This window comes from Oncorhynchus keta, chromosome 3 (assembly GCF_023373465.1).
Source record: "Oncorhynchus keta strain PuntledgeMale-10-30-2019 chromosome 3, Oket_V2, whole genome shotgun sequence".
Classification (NCBI taxonomy): Eukaryota; Metazoa; Chordata; class Actinopteri; order Salmoniformes; family Salmonidae; genus Oncorhynchus; species Oncorhynchus keta.
Genome location: NC_068423.1, coordinates 6,306 through 16,088, shown reverse-complemented (window position 1 = coordinate 16,088; position 9,783 = coordinate 6,306).

Genomic DNA, 9,783 nt, shown 5'->3' with positions numbered 1-9,783 from the left:
TCACTTTTTTGAAAATGGTTAAAAATTATTTTCGGGGTCCTTTCCAGAATGGCGCAAATTCGGCATGTCCGGGGTCACCGTTTTTAAGTCCCGAAAAAAAAAAAAACTTTTTTTTTTCCTTTCCAGAAAATGGTTAAAAATTATTTTCGGGGTCCTTTCCAGAATGGCGCAAATTCGGCATGTCCAGGGTCACCGTTTTTAAGTCCCGAAAAAAAAAAAAAAAAAAACTTTTTTTTGTGAAAATGGTTAAAAATTATTTTCGGGGTCCTTTCCAGAATGGCGCAAATTCGGCATGTCCGGGGTCACCGTTTTTAAGTCCCGAAAAAAAAAAAAAAAAAATCACTTTTTTGTGAAAATGGTTAAAAATTATTTTCGGGGTCCTTTCCAGAATGGCGCAAATTCGGCATGTCCGGGGTCACCGTTTTTAAGTCCCGAAAAAAAAAAAAAAAAAACTTTTTTGAAAAAATGGTTAAAAATTATTTTCGGGGTCCTTTCCAGAATGGCGCAAATTCGGCATGTCCGGGGTCACCGTTTTTAAGTCCCGAAAAAAAAAAAAAAAAAAAACTTTTTTTGAAAATGGTTAAAAATTATTTTCGGGGTCCTTTCCAGAATGCGCAAATTCGGCATGTCCGGGGTCACCGTTTTTAAGTCCCGAAAAAAAAAAAAAAAAAATCACTTTTTTGTGAAAATGGTTAAAAATTATTTTCGGGGTCCTTTCCAGAATGGCGCAAATTCGGCATGTCCGGGGTCACCGTTTTTAAGTCCCGAAAAAAAAAAAAAAAAAAAAATTTTTTTGTGAAAATGGTTAAAAATTATTTTCGGGGTCCTTTCCAGAATGGCGCAAATTCGGCATGTCCGGGGTCACCGTTTTTAAGTCCCGAAAAAAAAAAAAAAAAAAACTTTTTTGTGAAAATGGTTAAAAATTATTTTCGGGGTCCTTTCCAGAATGGCGCAAATTCGGCATGTCCGGGGTCACCGTTTTTAAGTCCCGAAAAAAAAAAAAAAAAAAAAAATGGTTAAAAATTTTTTGTCCTTTCCAGAAAATGGTTAAAAATTAAAATGGTTAAAAATTTTTTCGGGGTCCTTTCCAGAATGGCGCAAATTCGGCATGTCCGGGGTCACCGTTTTTAAGTCCCGAAAAAAAATCACTTTTTTGAAAATGGTTAAAAATTATTTTCGGGGTCCTTTCCAGAATGGCGCAAATTCGGCATGTCCGGGTCACCGTTTTTAAGTCCCGAAAAAAAAAAAAAAAAAACTTTTTTGAAAATGGTTAAAAATTATTTTCGGGGTCCTTTCCAGAATGGCGCAAATTCGGCATGTCCAGGGTCACCGTTTTTAAGTCCCGAAAAAAAAAAAAAAAAAAAAAAAAAAAATCACTTTTTTGTGAAAATGGTTAAAAATTATTTTCGGGGTCCTTTCCAGAATGGCGCAAATTGGCATGTCCGGGGTCACCGTTTTTAAGTCCCGAAAAAAAAAAAAAAAAAAAAATCACTTTTTGTGAAAATGGTTAAAAATTATTTTCGGGGTCCTTTCCAGAATGGCGCAAATTCGGCATGTCCGGGGTCACCGTTTTTAAGTCCCGAAAAAAAAAAAAAAAAAAAAACTTTTTTTGAAAATGGTTAAAAATTATTTTCGGGTCCTTTCCAGAATGGCGCAATTGGCATGTCCGGGGTCACCGTTTTTAAGTCCCGAAAAAAAAAAAAAAAAAAATGGCGCAAATTCGGCATGTCCTTTTTTTTGAAAATGGTTAAAAATTATTTTCGGGTCCTTTCCAGAATGGCGCAAATTCGGCATGTCCGGGGTCACCGTTTTTAAGTCCCGAAAAAAAAAAAAAAAAAATTTTTTTTTGTGAAAATGGTTAAAAATTATTTTCGGGTCCTTTCCAGAATGGCGCAAATTCGGCATGTCCGGGGTCACCGTTTTTAAGTCCCGAAAAAAAAAAAAAAAAAAAAAATCACTTTTTTGTGAAAATGGTTAAAAATTATTTTCGGGGTCCTTTCCAGAATGGCGCAAATTCGGCATGTCCGGGGTCACCGTTTTTAAGTCCCGAAAAAAAAAAAAAAAAAAAAAAACTTTTTTGTGAAAATGGTTAAAAATTATTTTCGGGGTCCTTTCCAGAATGGCGCAAATTCGGCATGTCCGGGGTCACCGTTTTTAAGTCCCGAAAAAAAAAAAAAAAAAAAATCACTTTGTGAAAATGGTTAAAAATTATTTTCGGGGTCCTTTCCAGAATGGCGCAAATTCGGCATGTCCGGGGTCACCGTTTTTAAGTCCCGAAAAAAAAAAAAAAAAAAAACTTTTTGAAAATGGTTAAAAATTATTTTCGGGGTCCTTTCCAGAATGGCGCAAATTGGCATGTCCGGGGTCACCGTTTTTAAGTCCCGAAAAAAAAAAAAAAAACTTTTTTTTGAAAATGGTTAAAAATTATTTTCGGGGTCCTTTCCAGAATGGCGCAAATTCGGCATGTCCGGGTCACCGTTTTTAAGTCCCGAAAAAAAAAAAAAAAACTTTTTTGAAAATGGTTAAAAATTATTTTCGGGTCCTTTCCAGAATGGCGCAAATTGGCATGTCCGGGGTCACCGTTTTTAAGTCCCGAAAAAAAAAAAAAAAAAAAAAAACTTTTTGTGAAAATGGTTAAAAATTATTTTCGGGGTCCTTTCCAGAATGGCGCAAATTGGCATGTCCGGGGTCACCGTTTTTAAGTCCCTGAAAAAAAAAAAAAAAAAAAATTTTTTTGAAAATTTTTAAGTCCCGAAAAAAAAAAAAAAAAAAAAAAAACTTTTTTGAAAATGGTTAAAAATTATTTTCGGGGTCCTTTCCAGAATGGCGCAAATTCGGCATGTCCGGGGTCACCGTTTTTAAGTCCCGAAAAAAAAAAAAAAAAAAAAAACTTTTTTGTGAAAATGGTTAAAAATTATTTTCGGGTCCTTTCCAGAATGGCGCAAATTCGGCATGTCCGGGGTCACCGTTTTTAAGTCCCGAAAAAAAAAAAAAAAAACTTTTTTTGTGAAAATGGTTAAAAATTATTTTCGGGGTCCTTTCCAGAATGGCGAAAATTCGGCATGTCCGGGGTCACCGTTTTTAAGTCCCGAAAAAAAAAAAAAAAAAAAAAAATTTTTTGAAAAATGGTTAAAAATTATTTTCGGGGTCCTTTCCAAAATGGCGCAAATTCGCATGTCCGGGGTCACCGTTTTTAAGTCCCGAAAAAAAAAAAAAAAAAACTTTTTTGTGAAAATGGTTAAAAATTATTTTCGGGTCCTTTCCAGAATGGCGCAAATTCGGCATGTCCGGGTCACCGTTTTTAAGTCCCGAAAAAAAAAAAAAACTTTTTTGTGAAAATGGTTAAAAATTATTTTCGGGGTCCTTTCCAGAATGGCGCAAATTTTTTTTTTAAGAAAAAAAAAAAAAAAACTGGGTTAAAAATTATTTTCGGGTCCTTTCCAGAATGGCGCAAATTCGGCATGTCCGGGGTCACCGTTTTTAAGTCCCGAAAAAAAAAAAAAAACTTTTTTTTGTGAAAATGGTTAAAAATTATTTTCGGGGTCCTTTCCAGAATGGCGCAAATTCGGCATGTCCGGGGTCACCGTTTTTAAGTCCCGAAAAAAAAAAAAAAAAAAAACTTTTTTGAAAATGGTTAAAAATTATTTTCGGGGTCCTTTCCAGAATGGCGCAAATTCGGCATGTCCGGGGTCACCGTTTTTAAGTCCCGAAAAAAAAAAAAAAAAAAAAAAATTTTTTTTGTGAAAATGGTTAAAAATTATTTTCGGGTCCTTTCCAGAATGGCGCAAATTGGCATGTCCGGGGTCACCGTTTTTAAGTCCCGAAAAAAAAAACACTTTTTTGTGAAAATGGTTAAAAATTATTTTCGGGGTCCTTTCCAGAATGGCGCAAATTCGCATGTCCGGGTCACCGTTTTTAAGTCCCGAAAAAAAAAAAAAAAAAACTTTTTTTTGAAAATGGTTAAAAATTATTTTCGGGGTCCTTTCCAGAATGGCGCAAATTGGCATGTCCGGGGTCACCGTTTTTAAGTCCCGAAAAAAAAAAAAAAAAAAACTTTTTTGTGAAAATGGTTAAAAATTATTTTCGGGGTCCTTTCCAGAATGGCGCAAATTCGGCATGTCCGGGGTCACCGTTTTTAAGTCCCGAAAAAAAAAAAAAAAACTTTTTTGTGAAAATGGTTAAAAATTATTTTCGGGGTCCTTTCCAGAATGGCGCAAATTCGGCATGTCCGGGGTCACCGTTTTTAAGTCCCGAAAAAAAAAAAAAAAAAAAACTTTTTTGTGAAAATGGTTAAAAATTATTTTCGGGGTCCTTTCCAGAATGGCGCAAATTGGGCATGTCCGGGGTCACCGTTTTTAAGTCCCGAAAAAAAAAAAAAAAACTTTTTTTTGAAAATGGTTAAAAATTATTTTCGGGGTCCTTTCCAGAATGGCGCAAATTCGGCATGTCCGGGGTCACCGTTTTTAAGTCCCGAAAAAAAAAAAAAAAAAAACTTTTTTGTGAAAATGGTTAAAAATTATTTTCGGGGTCCTTTCCAGAATGGCGCAAATTCGGCATGTCCGGGGTCACCGTTTTTAAGTCCCGAAAAAAAAAAAAAAAAACTTTTTTTGAAAATGGTTAAAAATTATTTTCGGGGTCCTTTCCAGAATGGCGCAAATTCGGCATGTCCGGGTCACCGTTTTTTAAGTCCCGAAAAAAAAAAAAAAACTTTTTTTTGAAAATGGTTAAAAATTATTTTCGGGGTCCTTTCCAGAATGGCGCAAATGTCCGGGTCATGTCCGGGGTCACCGTTTTTAAGTCCCGAAAAAAAAAAAAAAAAAAAAAAAAAAATTTTTTAAAAATGGTTAAAAATTATTTTCGGGGTCCTTTCCAGAATGGCGCAAATTCGGCATGTCCGGGGTCACCGTTTTTAAGTCCCGAAAAAAAAAAAAAAAAAAAAAAAAAAAAAAAATTTTTTTTGAAAATGGTTAAAAATTATTTTCGGGGTCCTTTCCAGAATGGCGCAAATTCGGCATGTCCGGGGTCACCGTTTTTAAGTCCCGAAAAAAAAAAAAAAAACTTTTTTGTGAAAATGGTTAAAAATTATTTTCGGGGTCCTTTCCAGAATGGCGCAAATTCGGCATGTCCGGGGTCACCGTTTTTAAGTCCCGAAAAAAAAAAAAAAAAAAAACTTTTTTTGAAAATGGTTAAAAATTATTTTCGGGGTCCTTTCCAGAATGGCGCAAATTCGGCATGTCCGGGGTCACCGTTTTTAAGTCCCGAAAAAAAAAAAAAAAAAAACACTTTTTTGAAAATGGTTAAAAATTATTTTCGGGGTCCTTTCCAGAATGGCGCAAATTCGGCATGTCCGGGGTCACCGTTTTTAAGTCCCAAAAAAAAAAAAAAAAAAAAAACTTTTTTGTGAAAATGGTTAAAAATTATTTTCGGGTCCTTTCCAGAATGGCGCAAATTCGGCATGTCCGGGGTCACCGTTTTTAAGTCCCGAAAAAAAAAAAAAAAAAAAAACTTTTTTTGAAAATGGTTAAAAATTATTTTCGGGGTCCTTTCCAGAATGGCGCAAATTCGGCATGTCCGGGGTCACCGTTTTTAAGTCCCGAAAAAAAAAAAAAAAAAATTTTTTTAGAAAATGGTTAAAAATTATTTTCGGGTCCTTTCCAGAATGGCGCAAATTCGGCATGTCCGGGGTCACCGTTTTTAAGTCCCGAAAAAAAAAAAAAAAAAAAAAACTTTTTTGAAAATGGTTAAAAATTATTTTCGGGGTCCTTTCCAGAATGGCGCAAATTCGGCATGTCCGGGGTCACCGTTTTTAAGTCCCGAAAAAAAAAAAAAAAAAAAAAAAAACTTTTTTGTGAAAATGGTTAAAAATTTTTTCGGGGTCCTTTCCAGAATGGCGCAAATTCGGCATGTCCGGGGTCACCGTTTTTAAGTCCCGAAAAAAAAAAAAAAAAAACTTTTTTTGAAAATGGTTAAAAATTATTTTCGGGGTCCTTTCCAGAATGGCGCAAAAATTATTTTCGGGGTCCTTTCCAGAATGGCATGTCCGGGGTCACCGTTTTTAAGTCCCGAAAAAAAAAAAAAAAAAAAAATTTTTTGAAAATGGTTAAAAATTATTTTCGGGGTCCTTTCCAGAATGGCGCAAATTCGGCATGTCCGGGGTCACCGTTTTTAAGTCCCGAAAAAAAAAAAAAACTTTTTTGTGAAAATGGTTAAAAATTATTTTCGGGGTCCTTTCCAGAATGGCGCAAATTCGGCATGTCCGGGGTCACCGTTTTTAAGTCCCGAAAAAAAAAAAAAAAAAACTTTTTTGAAAATGGTTAAAAATTATTTTCGGGGTCCTTTCCAGAATGGCGCAAATTCGGCATGTCCGGGGTCACCGTTTTTAAGTCCCGAAAAAAAAAAAAAAAAAAAAACTTTTTTGTGAAAATGGTTAAAAATTATTTTCGGGGTCCTTTCCAGAATGGCGCAAATTGGCATGTCCGGGTCACCGTTTTTAAGTCCCGAAAAAAAAAAAAAAAAACTTTTTTGAAAATGGTTAAAAATTATTTTCGGGGTCCTTTCCAGAATGGCGCAAATTCGGCATGTCCGGGGTCACCGTTTTTAAGTCCCGAAAAAAAAAAAAAAAAAAAAAAAACTTTTTTGTGAAAATGGTTAAAAATTATTTTCGGGGTCCTTTCCAGAATGGCGCAAATTCGGCATGTCCGGGTCACCGTTTTTAAGTCCCGAAAAAAAAAAAAAAAAAATCACTTTTTGTGAAAATGGTTAAAAATTATTTTCGGGGTCCTTTCCAGAATGGCGCAAATTCGGCATGTCCGGGGTCACCGTTTTTAAGTCCCGAAAAAAAAAAAAAAAAAACTTTTTTGAAAATGGTTAAAAATTATTTTCGGGGTCCTTTCCAGAATGGCGCAAATTCGGCATGTCCGGGGTCACCGTTTTTAAGTCCCGAAAAAAAAAAAAAAAACTTTTTTTTGAAATGGTTAAAAATTATTTTCGGGGTCCTTTCCAGAATGGCGCAAATTCGGCATGTCCGGGGTCACCGTTTTTAAGTCCCGAAAAAAAAAAAAAAAAAAAAAAAATTTTTTGAAAAATGGTTAAAAATTATTTTCGGGGTCCTTTCCAGAATGGCGCAAATTGGCATGTCCGGGGTCACCGTTTTTAAGTCCCGAAAAAAAAAAAAAAAAAAAACTTTTTTGAAAATGGTTAAAAATTATTTTCGGGGTCCTTTCCAGAATGGCGCAAATTCGGCATGTCCGGGGTCACCGTTTTTAAGTCCCGAAAAAAAAAAAAAAAACTTTTTTTGAAAATGGTTAAAAATTATTTTCGGGGTCCTTTCCAGAATGGCGCAAATTCGGCATGTCCGGGGTCACCGTTTTTAAGTCCCGAAAAAAAAAAAAAAAAAAAAAACTTTTTTGAAAATGGTTAAAAATTATTTTCGGGTCCTTTCCAGAATGGCGCAAATTCGGCATGTCCGGGGTCACCGTTTTTAAGTCCCGAAAAAAAAAAAAAAAAAACTTTTTTGTGAAAATGGTTAAAAATTATTTTCGGGGTCCTTTCCAGAATGGCGCAAATTCGGCATGTCCGGGGTCACCGTTTTTAAGTCCCGAAAAAAAAAAAAAAAAAAAATTTTTTGAAAATGGTTAAAAATTATTTTCGGGGTCCTTTCCAGAATGGCGCAAATTCGGCATGTCCGGGGTCACCGTTTTTAAGTCCCGAAAAAAAAAAAAAAAAAAAAAAAACTTTTTTTGAAAATGGTTAAAAATTATTTTCGGGGTCCTTTCCAGAATGGCGCAAATTCGGCATGTCCGGGGTCACCGTTTTTAAGTCCCGAAAAAAAAAAAAAAAAAACTTTTTTTGAAAATGGTTAAAAATTATTTTCGGGGTCCTTTCCAGAATGGCGCAAATTCGGCATGTCCGGGTCACCGTTTTTAAGTCCCGAAAAAAAAAAAAAAACACTTTTTGAAAATGGTTAAAAATTATTTTCGGGGTCCTTTCCAGAATGGCGCAAATTCGGCATGTCCGGGGTCACCGTTTTTAAGTCCCGAAAAAAAAAAAAAAAAAAAAAAACTTTTTTGTGAAAATGGTTAAAAATTATTTTCGGGGTCCTTTCCAGAATGGCGCAAATTCGGCATGTCCGGGGTCACCGTTTTTAAGTCCCGAAAAAAAAAAAAAAAAAAACACTTTTTGTGAAAATGGTTAAAAATTATTTTCGGGGTCCTTTCCAGAATGGCGCAAATTCGGCATGTCCGGGGTCACCGTTTTTAAGTCCCGAAAAAAAAAAAAAAAAAAAAAACTTTTTTTTGAAAATGGTTAAAAATTATTTTCGGGTCCTTTCCAGAATGGCGCAAATTCGGCATGTCCGGGGTCACCGTTTTTAAGTCCCGAAAAAAAAAAAAAAAAAAAAAACTTTTTTGAAAATGGTTAAAAATTATTTTCGGGGTCCTTTCCAGAATGGCGCAAATTCGGCATGTCCGGTCACCGTTTTTAAGTCCCGAAAAAAAAAAAAAAAAAAAAAACTTTTTTTTGAAAATGGTTAAAAATTATTTTCGGGGTCCTTTCCAGAATGGCGCAAATTCGGCATGTCCGGGGTCACCGTTTTTAAGTCCCGAAAAAAAAAAAAAAAACTTTTTTGAAAATGGTTAAAAATTATTTTCGGGGTCCTTTCCAGAATGGCGCAAATTCGGCATGTCCGGGTCACCGTTTTTAAGTCCCGAAAAAAAAAAAAAAAAATTTTTTTTTGAAAATGGTTAAAAATTATTTTCGGGGTCCTTTCCAGAATGGCGCAAATTCGGCATGTCCGGGGTCACCGTTTTTAAGTCCCGAAAAAAAAAAAAAAAAAAAAAAAAAAATCACTTTTTTGTGAAAATGGTTAAAAATTATTTTCGGGGTCCTTTCCAGAATGGCGCAAATTCGGCATGTCCGGGGTCACCGTTTTTAAGTCCCGAAAAAAAAAAAAAAAAAAACACTTTTTTGAAAATGGTTAAAAATTATTTTCGGGGTCCTTTCCAGAATGGCGCAAATTCGGCATGTCCGGGGTCACCGTTTTTAAGTCCCGAAAAAAAAAAAAAAAAAAAAACTTTTTTTGAAAATGGTTAAAAATTATTTTCGGGGTCCTTTCCAGAATGGCGCAAATTCGGCATGTCCGGGGTCACCGTTTTTAAGTCCCGAAAAAAAAAAAAAAACTTTTTTTTGAAAATGGTTAAAAATTATTTTCGGGGTCCTTTCCAGAATGGCGCAAATTCGGCATGTCCGGGGTCACCGTTTTTAAGTCCCGAAAAAAAAAAAAAAAAAACTTTTTTGTGAAAATGGTTAAAAATTATTTTCGGGGTCCTTTCCAGAATGGCGCAAATTCGGCATGTCCGGGGTCACCGTTTTTAAGTCCCGAAAAAAAAAAAAAAAAAAAAAAACTTTTTTGTGAAAATGGTTAAAAATTATTTTCTTTCCAGGGGTCCTTTCCAGAATGGCGCAAAAATGGTTAAAAATTTTCATGTCCGGGGTCACCGTTTTTAAGTCCCGAAAAAAAAAAAAAAACTTTTTTTTTTGAAAATGGTTAAAAATTATTTTCGGGGTCCTTTCCAGAATGGCGCAAATTCGGCATGTCCGGGGTCACCGTTTTTAAGTCCCGAAAAAAAAAAAAAAAAAAACTTTTTTGTGAAAATGGTTAAAAATTATTTTCGGGTCCTTTCCAGAATGGCGCAAATTAGGCATGTCCGGGTCACCGTTTTTAAGTCCCGAAAAAAAAAAAAAAAAAAACTTTTTGAAAATGGTTAAAAATTATTTTCGGGGTCC